Source organism: Nicotiana tomentosiformis, chromosome 4 (genome assembly GCF_000390325.3).
Source record: "Nicotiana tomentosiformis chromosome 4, ASM39032v3, whole genome shotgun sequence".
Classification (NCBI taxonomy): Eukaryota; Viridiplantae; Streptophyta; class Magnoliopsida; order Solanales; family Solanaceae; genus Nicotiana; species Nicotiana tomentosiformis.
Genome location: NC_090815.1, coordinates 96,134,669 through 96,145,431, shown reverse-complemented (window position 1 = coordinate 96,145,431; position 10,763 = coordinate 96,134,669). Strand labels below are relative to the sequence as shown.

General features: G+C 39.1%; 1 pseudogene; it reads right to left on the bottom strand.

Annotated features, from left to right (window-relative positions):
- LOC104111839 (sugar transport protein 12-like) lies at positions 1 to 1,692 on the bottom strand (annotated as a pseudogene).
- Between the last annotated feature and the right edge of the window lie 9,071 nt (positions 1,693 to 10,763).

Below are 10,763 nucleotides of genomic sequence, written 5' to 3'. Positions count from 1 at the left end.
AAAGTCTAAGAACACCCAAATATTCCAAAACATTAAAAGAAAGAAAACAAATATAAAGATAGAAAACAGTAAAACTTAAAACTATACAGATGAACTATTTTCATAATTGTGCCAATCCTACTTTAGACTATCTCCTTTGCGGGCTTTAAGCCATTCCCTTGTGGCTTTGGTTCTGCATCATCCACGAACTTGTTCCAGTACCAATGCTCTCTCCAAACTTGAGACATCTCTTCAATTGGTATATTCTTTGTTTCGGGCACGTACAAGTAGACAAACACAGTCATTATTAACACAAAGACCGCAAAGAAGATAAATAGACCAAACTTCATCCCACATAGCATCTTCAAGAAAATTTGTGCAACTCCGAAAGTGAAAAACATGTTCATGGAGACAGTAACACATTGTGCTGCAGATCGAACTTCCAATGGAGAAATCTCACTCGGAACCAACCATCCTAAAGGACCCCATGAATATGCAAAGTTAGCAACGAATACACAGATGCAAACAACCACTAAAGCTGCAAACCAAAGTGGCAAATCTGCTGCATTCCCTGTTGTTCCGAATTTTGCCCCAATAAGAGCTGCCACTGCTGTTTGGAATATACACATGAAGATGCCACCCCAGAAAAAGAGTATTCTCCTCCCAAACTTATCCGTACAAAAGACTGAAATAAAAGTTGCACCCACGTTGACACCGCCAGTGATAGCAGCTGACATAAGCGAAGCGTTACTCTTAAACCCTAATGTTTGGAAAAGTACTGGAGCATAGAACATGACCACGTTAATTCCCGTAAGCTGCTGGAGTGATGGTATCAGAATTGACAAAACCAACTGCGGTCTATACTTTCGGACGAATAAAAGATTATTCCATGGCCTTTCTACTTTCTTGGATGCTTCACTCGCCATAACAAGGTCATTAAATTCAGCATTCACATTATCAACTCCTCTTATCTTTTTCAACAATTGTTCTGCCTCCTCTTTCATTCCCCTGTCTATCAACGAACTCGGACTATCAGAGAGAAACATTGAGGAAACCAGGATGACTAGTGCTGGCACGGCTGCACCTCCTAAGCTAACCCTCCAACCCCAACCGCCAGACATTTTGCTAGTTCCAAAGTTGACCAAATTCGCTATCAGAATCCCAATGGTGATGGCCATTTGGAATAACACGTTGAAAGTCCCTCTGTATTTGTAGGGAGCAACTTCTGACAAATAAATAGGGACAGATTGATTAGCAAATCCGACACCAATCCCCAAAAGAATACGACCCAAGATGAGCATACTAATATGGATAGCAGCAGCGTTGAGGACGGCGCCTATCAAGAAAAAGAGACCTCCAAGGGCCATAGTAACTTTTCTGCCACGTTTTTTACTAACATGAGAAGCAACAATGGATGCAAACAGGGCAGCCACGTAGAGAGAAGACGTGAAAAGGGTCAACAACTGGCTGTCGAACTTACAGTATTGGTTGGTCGAGGTGTTCAAAGCCTCTTTTTGGTAAACAGACATGAAGAAGCGTTTGAGAAAAGGATAACTCCACCTGAAATTCCAATGTCGTAGCCAAAGATCAACCCTCCCATGGCTGCCATGATACAAGTCATGGCTACGTACAATGTTAGCTTCCCTGGATACTCATCTGGATTGTCTCCGCCACCGCCGGGGATAAAGTTTCCACCAGCCATGAAGATATTGATCAAAGAAAATACTATGCAGAACAAAGAAAGGAAGATTACGTGTTTGAGATGGTGTCCTTAGGCGTGGGTAGAGAAGGGTATATATAGATGTATCAAAAACCGAGATCGAAAACTAGTCGGATTAGGATATCCTTTTATTCTTCTTTTGGCTTTTTTTGTACTTCGTATGTTTATGACTTACATAATAACCCGCATATAACTTCCTAAGTTGAGTAGGATATGGAGTATTTCTTTTCATGTCATAATTCTGTATATATAATATCCGTGATCTTATATAATCAGGATAAGTTATGGGAAATTTAATGTAAAGAAGATATACGGGCAATTTCAAATAAAAAGAATCAAAAAATTGTAAACCTATCATCGTATCATCATCAATTCTTGTGTATTTATATCTATATCTATATTATACTAGTCTTAGGGTACGCACTTTACGCGTGTAACCATATTAATGAGTATATAGCTTTAAAGAATTAGATAAATATTGTCCATCTGTTTTAATTTATATTACGTAGTTTGACTGGATATAACATTTAAGAAAGTAGAAAATGAAGACTTTTGAAACTTGTGATCGTAGACATACCATAACATTTGAATGACTATAAAAGTTTATCATTAAATATAAAATAAAATATTGATGCTGAGTTATTTCTAAATTTTAAAAAGTATTCGTATTAGTTTCTGAAACGTATTATATAGATTGGGACAAAAGTGTAATAATTAAAACATTGGGGATAAAGTCTGAACTTTTCCTTTTACTTTATAATTAACCCAAATCTCATTTAAGCACTAATTAAACAAGAAGGTCAATCCTAAAATAATTAAAACTTGAAGGTCAATTTGCAATTCAAGTTTAAAAAAGGGTCAAGTGTCTAAGAGGAAATAAATTTAATTATTTTTTTCAAATTTATCACACGAATAAAATTATTTTTTAATTAACTGAACCTTTGTGATACATAAATTTGTTTCCATTCGAAGAATATTGAGGATGAAAGAAATCAGAAAATACACTGAACTCGGTTATAGTTACAATTAAGAATCAAATTAGTAAAATGCAAAGTTGAATCAATAAGAATGAAATAGAAGAAGACAAAATATATTCTAAATGGGTTGCTATTAATTTTTTTTTTTACTTTTAATATTTTCCAACAAATGACAGTTCTCTATATTTTTTATAAATTAAGTTATTTGTTGTAACATATTAGTAACTCAATTTTGATCATTTTATATTGTCACTAATCAATTTTTTTATGCGCCAAAGGGCAACTATTTCATTTCCAAATTTCTAAAGGACCAAAGTATTAACTTTCAATTTGTGTTATCTAACAACTTTTTGAAGAGTCCTTGATAAATATATTTTTGTGGTACTTGTTTGTTTAGTATTATATTACAAAAATAACAACAATTTGCATGGGTATTCCCACAAAAGTTCTGAAAAATCACAACTAGGTTTTTTAAAAAAGAAAAAAAATCCAAAACTCCCATTAAAGGGGTTTATTAAGGACCATATGTTTATTGTCACGGCCCAATTTCTCCTATATGACGTGATGGCGCCCAACGTCGCCGCTAGGCAAGCCAACGGTGAACTAACCATGTGATTATTCTTCTTAATAATTTTAAAGTAGTTGAATTTTATTTATTAAGAAAATAAGGAGTAAAAAATTTAATAAAGTAAAGGGAAAACTAATGAAAGAGCAAATGCAGTGAAATAAATGCTCAAAAACTATAAAGTCTACTAGCATGTGTTTCAAGACCCGGTGTCACAAGTGTATGAGCAACTAGTAGAATATACAAAACACTAAGCTACTGTCTGAAATAGAGTAGACAGAAAATAAATACAAAATAGAAAGTAACTCACCACTAAGCCTCGGGGTAATGGGGATGCGCGCCGGGATGACTGCCCGATGCACCTGCCTCAGATTCTGCACGATTAGTGCAGAAGTATAGCGTGAGTACATAAACAACATGTACCCAGTAAGTATCCAGTCTAACCTCGAAGAAGTAGTGACGAGGAGTCGACATCGACACTTACTATGGGCTAACAATAAAATAAAGGAATGCTAAATAGGCATAGAATATGTGAATAATAATATTAACACAAAAGCAAACAATGATTAAATGATTCTTTAACTAATAGTAAATTCCAAAAATCTTCCACTAACACATACTAATTCCAAATAAATTTCGGCAAATAAATAAATTATAACCTCTCAATTCATGAAAATAATATCAAGTGTATTCGGGGCTCCAAGCATTAACACGCACGATTTATGTCGAGGTTGTACGACCCGATCCAGAATAATATGTACACTGTCGAGCGGCACGAACCATAGATGCATCTATTATACTGTCGAGGCATTCGACCCGCTCTACAAGAAGAGGAAATACTCTATAAACATCCGATTTAAAATATATTACAAGACTAATACATACGGAAACACAATTTCTATTAACGGTCAAGTAACCCGCAAAAATTCAAGTAAGTAAAATTCGGTCTTTACGAATCCTTTAACAAGTTTTAATATAATTTAGGCACTTAAATTAACAACTAGAGTATAAACATTACAAGTATTTCATGATTTGGGTCCTAAAATTACCCGGACTTAAGCATAATTAGTAGCTACACACGGACTCTCATCACCTCATGCGTGCGTAGCCCCCACAATTAAAAGCAAATAGTAATTTAAAATATTGTTCTCTTACAAGGTTAGTGTAATGACCCAAAATGTCATCTTTAAATTTAATAATTAATTATGTGTTTTAAGACCTCAAAAATTACTATTTATCATTCCTCGACTTGCGTGCGCAGTCCGTATAATTTTTCGGAAAGTCTTTATGTGAAAAATGGATTAAAATGTGAATTAGAGCTTTAAAACTCAATTGAGTTGACTTTGGTCAACATTTTGAGCAAATGGACTCGGATCTGTGTTTTAATAGTTTCGGTAGGTCCGTATCGTGATTTGGAACTTGGGCGGATGCCCGGAATCAAATTCCAAGGTCCCTAGCCCGAGATATGGAATTTTGACGAAAAATTTAAAGTTTAAGTTCAAATAGTGATCGGATGTCGAATTATATGCAAATGACCTCGGAATAGAATTTTGATGATTCCAACAGCTCCGTATGGTGATTTTGGACTTAGGAGCGTGATCGAAATTTTATTTGGAAGTTCGTAGTGGAATTAGACTTGAAATGCCGAAAGTTAAATTTTTGGGAAATTTGACCGAGGGGTTGACTTTTTGATATCGGGGTCGAAATCTGATTTTGAATATTTTCATAGCTCCGTTATATCATTTATGACTTGCGTGCAAAATTTGAGGTCAATCGGACTTGATTTGATAGGTTCCGGTGTTGTTTGTAGAAATTGAAAGTTTTAAAGTTCATTAGGCTTGAATCTATGTGTGATTCGTGATTTTAGCATTGTTTGATGTGATTTGAGGTTTCAAATAAGTCCGTATGATGTTTTAGGACTTGTTGGTGTATTGGGTTGAGGTCCCGAGGGCCTCGGGTGAGTTTCGGATGGTTAAAGGATCAAAAATGGGACTTAAACAGCTGCTGCAAAAGCTGCTGCAAATTCTCTTCTCCTGTGCAATCGAGCCCCTAGAAATCGAGCCGAGGATCGAAGGCAGGCTCGAGATCCATGATCGAAGGCCACTGATCGAAGGCCCAGGATCGAGGGTTATGACCAAGGCCAGTGATCGAAGGCCATAAGGATCGAAGCCATGATCGATAGCCAGGATCGACGGCTGTGATCGAGCCCCAGGGTCGAGGGCCATGATCGGACTCCCCATGATCGGACTCCCATGATCGAGGTCTAGGATCGGACTCTCATGATCGAGGTCCAGGATCGGACTCCACGATCGAGGTCAGCCTGGACATATCCGAAAGTTATAAAAACAAGGGGGTTTCGTCCCATTCGCCATTTTTAACAACTTGGAGCTTGAGCAGAGGCGATTTTTGATATATCTTGTGATGACTCAAAATGTCATCTTTAAATTTAATGATTAATTATGTGATCTAAGCACTATTTACCATTACTCGACTTGCGTGTGCAGTCCGTAAAAAATTTTCGGAAAGTTTTCAGGTGAAAAATGGATTAAAATGTGAATTAGATGTTTAAAACATAACTGAGTAGACTTTGGTCAACATTTTGAGAAAACGGACTCGGATCAGTATTTTGACAGTTCCGGTAGGTCCGTATCGTGAATTGGGACTTGGGCGTATGTCCAGAACCAAATTCCGAGGTCCCTAGCCCGAGATATGGAATTTTGATAAAAAAATTTAAAGTTTGAGTTCAAATAGTGACCGGATGTCGAATTATGTGCAAATGACCCCGGAATAGAATTTTGATGATTCCAACAGCTCCGTATGGTGAAATTTTTTTTTGGAAGTCCGTAGTGAAATTAGGCTTGAAATGGCTAAAATAGGAATTTAAGTTTGAAAGTTTGACCGGGGAGTTGACTTTTTGATATCGGGGTCGGAATCCAGTTCTGAAAATTTTCACAGCTCCGTTGTGTCATTTGTGACTTGGGTGCAAAATTTGAGGTCAATCAGACTTGATTTGATAGGTTCCGATGTTGTTTGTAGAAATTAGAAATTTCAAAGTTCATTAGGCTCGAATTGGGGTGAAATTCATGGTTTTAGCATTGTTTGAGGTGATTTGGTTGTCGTATGATATTTTAGGACTTGTTGGTATATTTGGTTGAGGTCCCGAGGGCCTCGGGTGAGTTTCGGATGGTTAACGGATCAAGAATTGAACTAGAACAGCTGCTGCAATTTCCTTCTATCGAAAATTTTGCTTCTGCCCAGAAATCGAGCCCAGATCGAGCTCAGGATCGAGGGCCATGATCGAAGCCATGATGGAGCCCAGAGTCGAGGGCCACAATCGAAGCCATGATCGAGCCCAGGGTCGAGGGCCACGATCGAAGCCCGGGTCGAACTCATAATCGAAGGCCATGACCGAGGCCCATGATCGGACCCTATGATCGGACTCCCCATGATCAAGGTCCAGGATCGGACTCCCATGATCGAGGTCCAGGATCGGACTCACATGATCGAGGTCCATGATCGGACTCTCATGATCGAGGTCCAGGATCGGACTCCACGATCGAGGTCAGCCTGGACAGATCCGTGAGTTATAAAAATAGGGGGTTTCGTCCCATTCGCCATTTTTAACAACTTGGAGCTTGAGCAGAGGCGATTTTTGATATATCTTCAAGGAAAAATATTGGGGTAAGTATTCTTAACTCAATCTTGGTTAGATTACCCGAATCCATCACTGTTTTTAACACTTAATTGGTGATTTAAGTTGGAAAAATTTGAAAACCCTCTTGGCTAGATTTGTCAATTTGAAGGTCGAATCGTTATTGGAATTTAGTCATTTTGGTATGGTTAGACTCGTGGTTGAATGGGCGTTCATATTTCGTAACTTTCGTCGGATTCCGAGATGTGGGCCCCATGGGCCATTTTTGAATTAATTTCGGTTTTTTTATTGAAAAATATAGTATTTTCTTATAGAATTAATTCTATAATTTTTTTTGACTGTATCGAATTAATTATAACTAGATACGAGTCGATCGGAGTCCGAAAATCGAGGAAAAAGCATAATACTTGATTAAATTGGAGCAAGTCGAGGTAAGTGACTTGTCTAACTTTGTGTGGGGGAAATTTTCTCTAGGATTGATATTAATGTGATTTTTGAATTGTATTGAAAGTCATGTACACGAGGTGACGAGTGTGTACACGGGCTAAATTTGAAGAATTATATTTTTTAAATTGTGTAAATCATTGTTGTGCATTTATTAAAATATTCTATGTTGTTATATTCTTCATCATTGATTAAATATTTATATTTTAAATTTATTTGATCTTCTCCTGCTAATTGTTTTATCTGTTTAGTTAGAACTTGATTTCTTTTATTCTGTGCATTATTTGAAGGTTGATTTTCTCTAAATTAAACATTATTAATTTGAAGTATTCGGCATTTTTAAACTTGATATTGAAGCAACGTGTTAAAGAATTTAAAATATTATTTTCCTGAATTATTTACTCCTGAATATTTTTGTAAGATTTCCGTACTGATTGTGATGGAGAAGTGAGCTCTTTATTGTGGAAAAATATTGTTGTTGAATTATTTTGGAAAGTTAAATTATTTGAGCACTCGAGGTGCAAATTGTGATATATTGTGATATTGATACGCATGTGGTGGTATAAGGTCTGGGTGTTAAAACGCATGCGGTGAGATAAGGGTGGCTTGATACACGTGGCTAGTAGGGGTAACTACTAGAAGTCATGCGGTGTGATAAGGGTGGCTAAAACGCGGGATGCTATTCCGGAAAAAATATTTTCTTTAAATGAATTGTGAAGGCTCCCGCGGTGGTATAAGGAAATGAGATATTGTGAATTTGTTTATGATTTGGAACTTCGAGGCGGTACCTCGGAAGTGCCCTTGTTGATATTGATTTATGGCCATAGTTGCTTTCGATTAATTGTTGTGATTTTCATAAAGTTGAAGAAAATTCTGGTTTGATTCCACGAGATATTATTTGCAATTATTTAGTGTCATTAAATGTGACATACTATTTGATTCACTTCCAATGTCATTTTATTTTACTATATTGATAAACATTTTACCATGCTATAATTTTATTCCAGTAGGGCCTCACCTGACCTCGTCACTACTCTACCGAGGTTAGGCTTGGCACTTACTGGGTACCGCTGTGGTGTACTCATACTACGCTTCTGCACATCTTTTTGTGCAGATCCAGGTACATTTTACCAGCCTAGACGTCAGTGAGTTACCTACGCACGGAGACTTCGAGGTATATCTGCCAGCGTCCGCAGATTCCGGAGTTCCCTTCTATCATTTTATGTTGTTTCTTTATATTTTATTTAGACCTTGACTTATAGAGACATTGAGAATAAATTCTTAGAAGCTTGTGACTTATTTCTACCGGGTTTTGGGAGTTGTAATCATTTGAATTGTATTTTATTTATTTTCAGATATTTATGATTATTCCGCATTGATAGGCTTACCTAGTCTTATAGACTAGGTGCCATCACGACACCCTACGGAGGGAAATTTGGGGTCGTGACAAGTTGGTATCAGAGCACTAGGTTCATAGGTGTTATGAGTCACAAGCAAGTTTAGTAGAGTCTTGCGGATCGGTACGGAGACGTCTGTACTTATCTTCGAGAGGCTATGGAACTGTTAGGAATTATTCACTTCTTTGATTCCTTATCGTGCGCCTTTGTTGATTTCGAGGTTCTTAACAATTGTCTTTCTATTCTCTCACAGATGGTGAGGACACGCACAACTGGATCTGATGATCAGACACATGCGCCCCCTGTTGGAGCCGCAAGAGGCCAGGGTCGGGGAAGAGGCCGAGCCAGAGGCTGAGGAAGACCACGTGGTGTAGCCAGAGCATCTGCAAGAACTGCTGCACCAGAGCCACCAGTAGCTCCAGTTGGAGAGCAGGCACCTGAGACGCCTGTTACTACTCCTGCACTTCAGGAGACTCTTGGCCAGTGTTTGAGCATGTTTGGCACTTTAGCTCAGGCAGGATTAATTCCACTTGCTCCTACCACATCTCAGTCTGGGGGAGGAGCGCAGACTCCTGTCGCCCATACTCCAGAGCCACGTGCCCATGTTGACCATGCCCCAGAGGTTATACCAGTGCAGCCAGTTGTCCCAGTTCGGCCTGAGATTAGGACAGCAGTTTCAGAGGGAGAGTAGCTTAGGCTCGAGAGGTATAAGAAGTACCACACTCCCACTTTCAGCGGTGTAGCTTCAGAGGATGCTCAGGGTTTTCTGGAGGAATGTCACTGTATCCTTCGTACTATGGGCATTATGGATTACAATGGAGTTTCTTTCACGGCATTCCAGTTTAGAGGAGCAGCTTACCAGTGGTGGCGGGCATATGAGTTGGATAGTCCGGCTGAGGTAGCTTCACTTACTTAGACTCAATTTTCAGATATGTTCTTGAGGGAGTATGTTCCTCAGAGTCTTAGGGATGCTTGGCACGCAAAGTTTGAGCAGCTGCACCAGGGTTCTATAACCGTGTCAGAATATGCGGTCCGATTCAGTGATTTGGCTAGGCATGCACCAGCCTTAGTTGCTACTGTTCGAGAGGTTCATAGGTTTATTGAGGGTCTTCACCCTAGTATCAGATACAGTATGGCCCGAGAGCTAGAGATGGACATCGTATACCAACAGGTGGTGTCAATTGCTAGAAGATTGGAAGGTATGCAGACTCGGGAGAGGGAAGAGAGGGAAGCTAAGAGACCCCGAGATTCTGGCACATATAATAATTCTCGTGCCCCAGTTGTAGCCCAACATGGTAGAGGTTATGTGAGTCATCCTATTCATTCAGCACTTCCAGCTTCCAGTGGTATTTTGACTACTCCCAGACCTCAGGTTCCATATTATGCACTACCAGTGTCTTCTGTACCTCCTGTACGGGGTGCTTTCAGTGGACAGTCTAGTCGATCAGGCCCGAGCCAGTCCCAGTAGCCACGTCCTCCGAGGGCTTATTTTGAGTGTGGTGACACTCGCCATATTATGAGAGATTGCCCCAGATTTAGGAGGGGTGCACCTCTATAGATTTCTCAGGCCCCACCTATTCCACAAGGTCCTCCGGCTTCTCAGGCCATGATTTCTGCACCAGTTGCCACTCCACCTGCACAGCCAGCTAGAGGTGGAGGTCGGGCAGGTAGAGGTCGCCCTAGAGGGGGAGGCCAGGCCAGATATTATGCCCTTCCTGCTAGGATAGATATTGTTGCATCTGATTCTGTATTCACAAGTATTATTCCGGTCTGTCACAGAGATGTGTTAGTCTTATTTGATCCAGACTCCACTTATTCTTATGTGTCATCTTATTTTGCCCCATATTTGGGCGTATCACGTGATTCCTTGAGTTCTTCTGTTTATATATCTACACCCGTGGGTGAATCTATTATTGTGGATCGTGTGTATCAGTTGTGTTTAATTATTATCAGTGGTTTTGAGACCAGAGCTGATTTATTATTACTTATTATGGTGGATTTCGATATTATTTTGGGCATGGACTGGTTG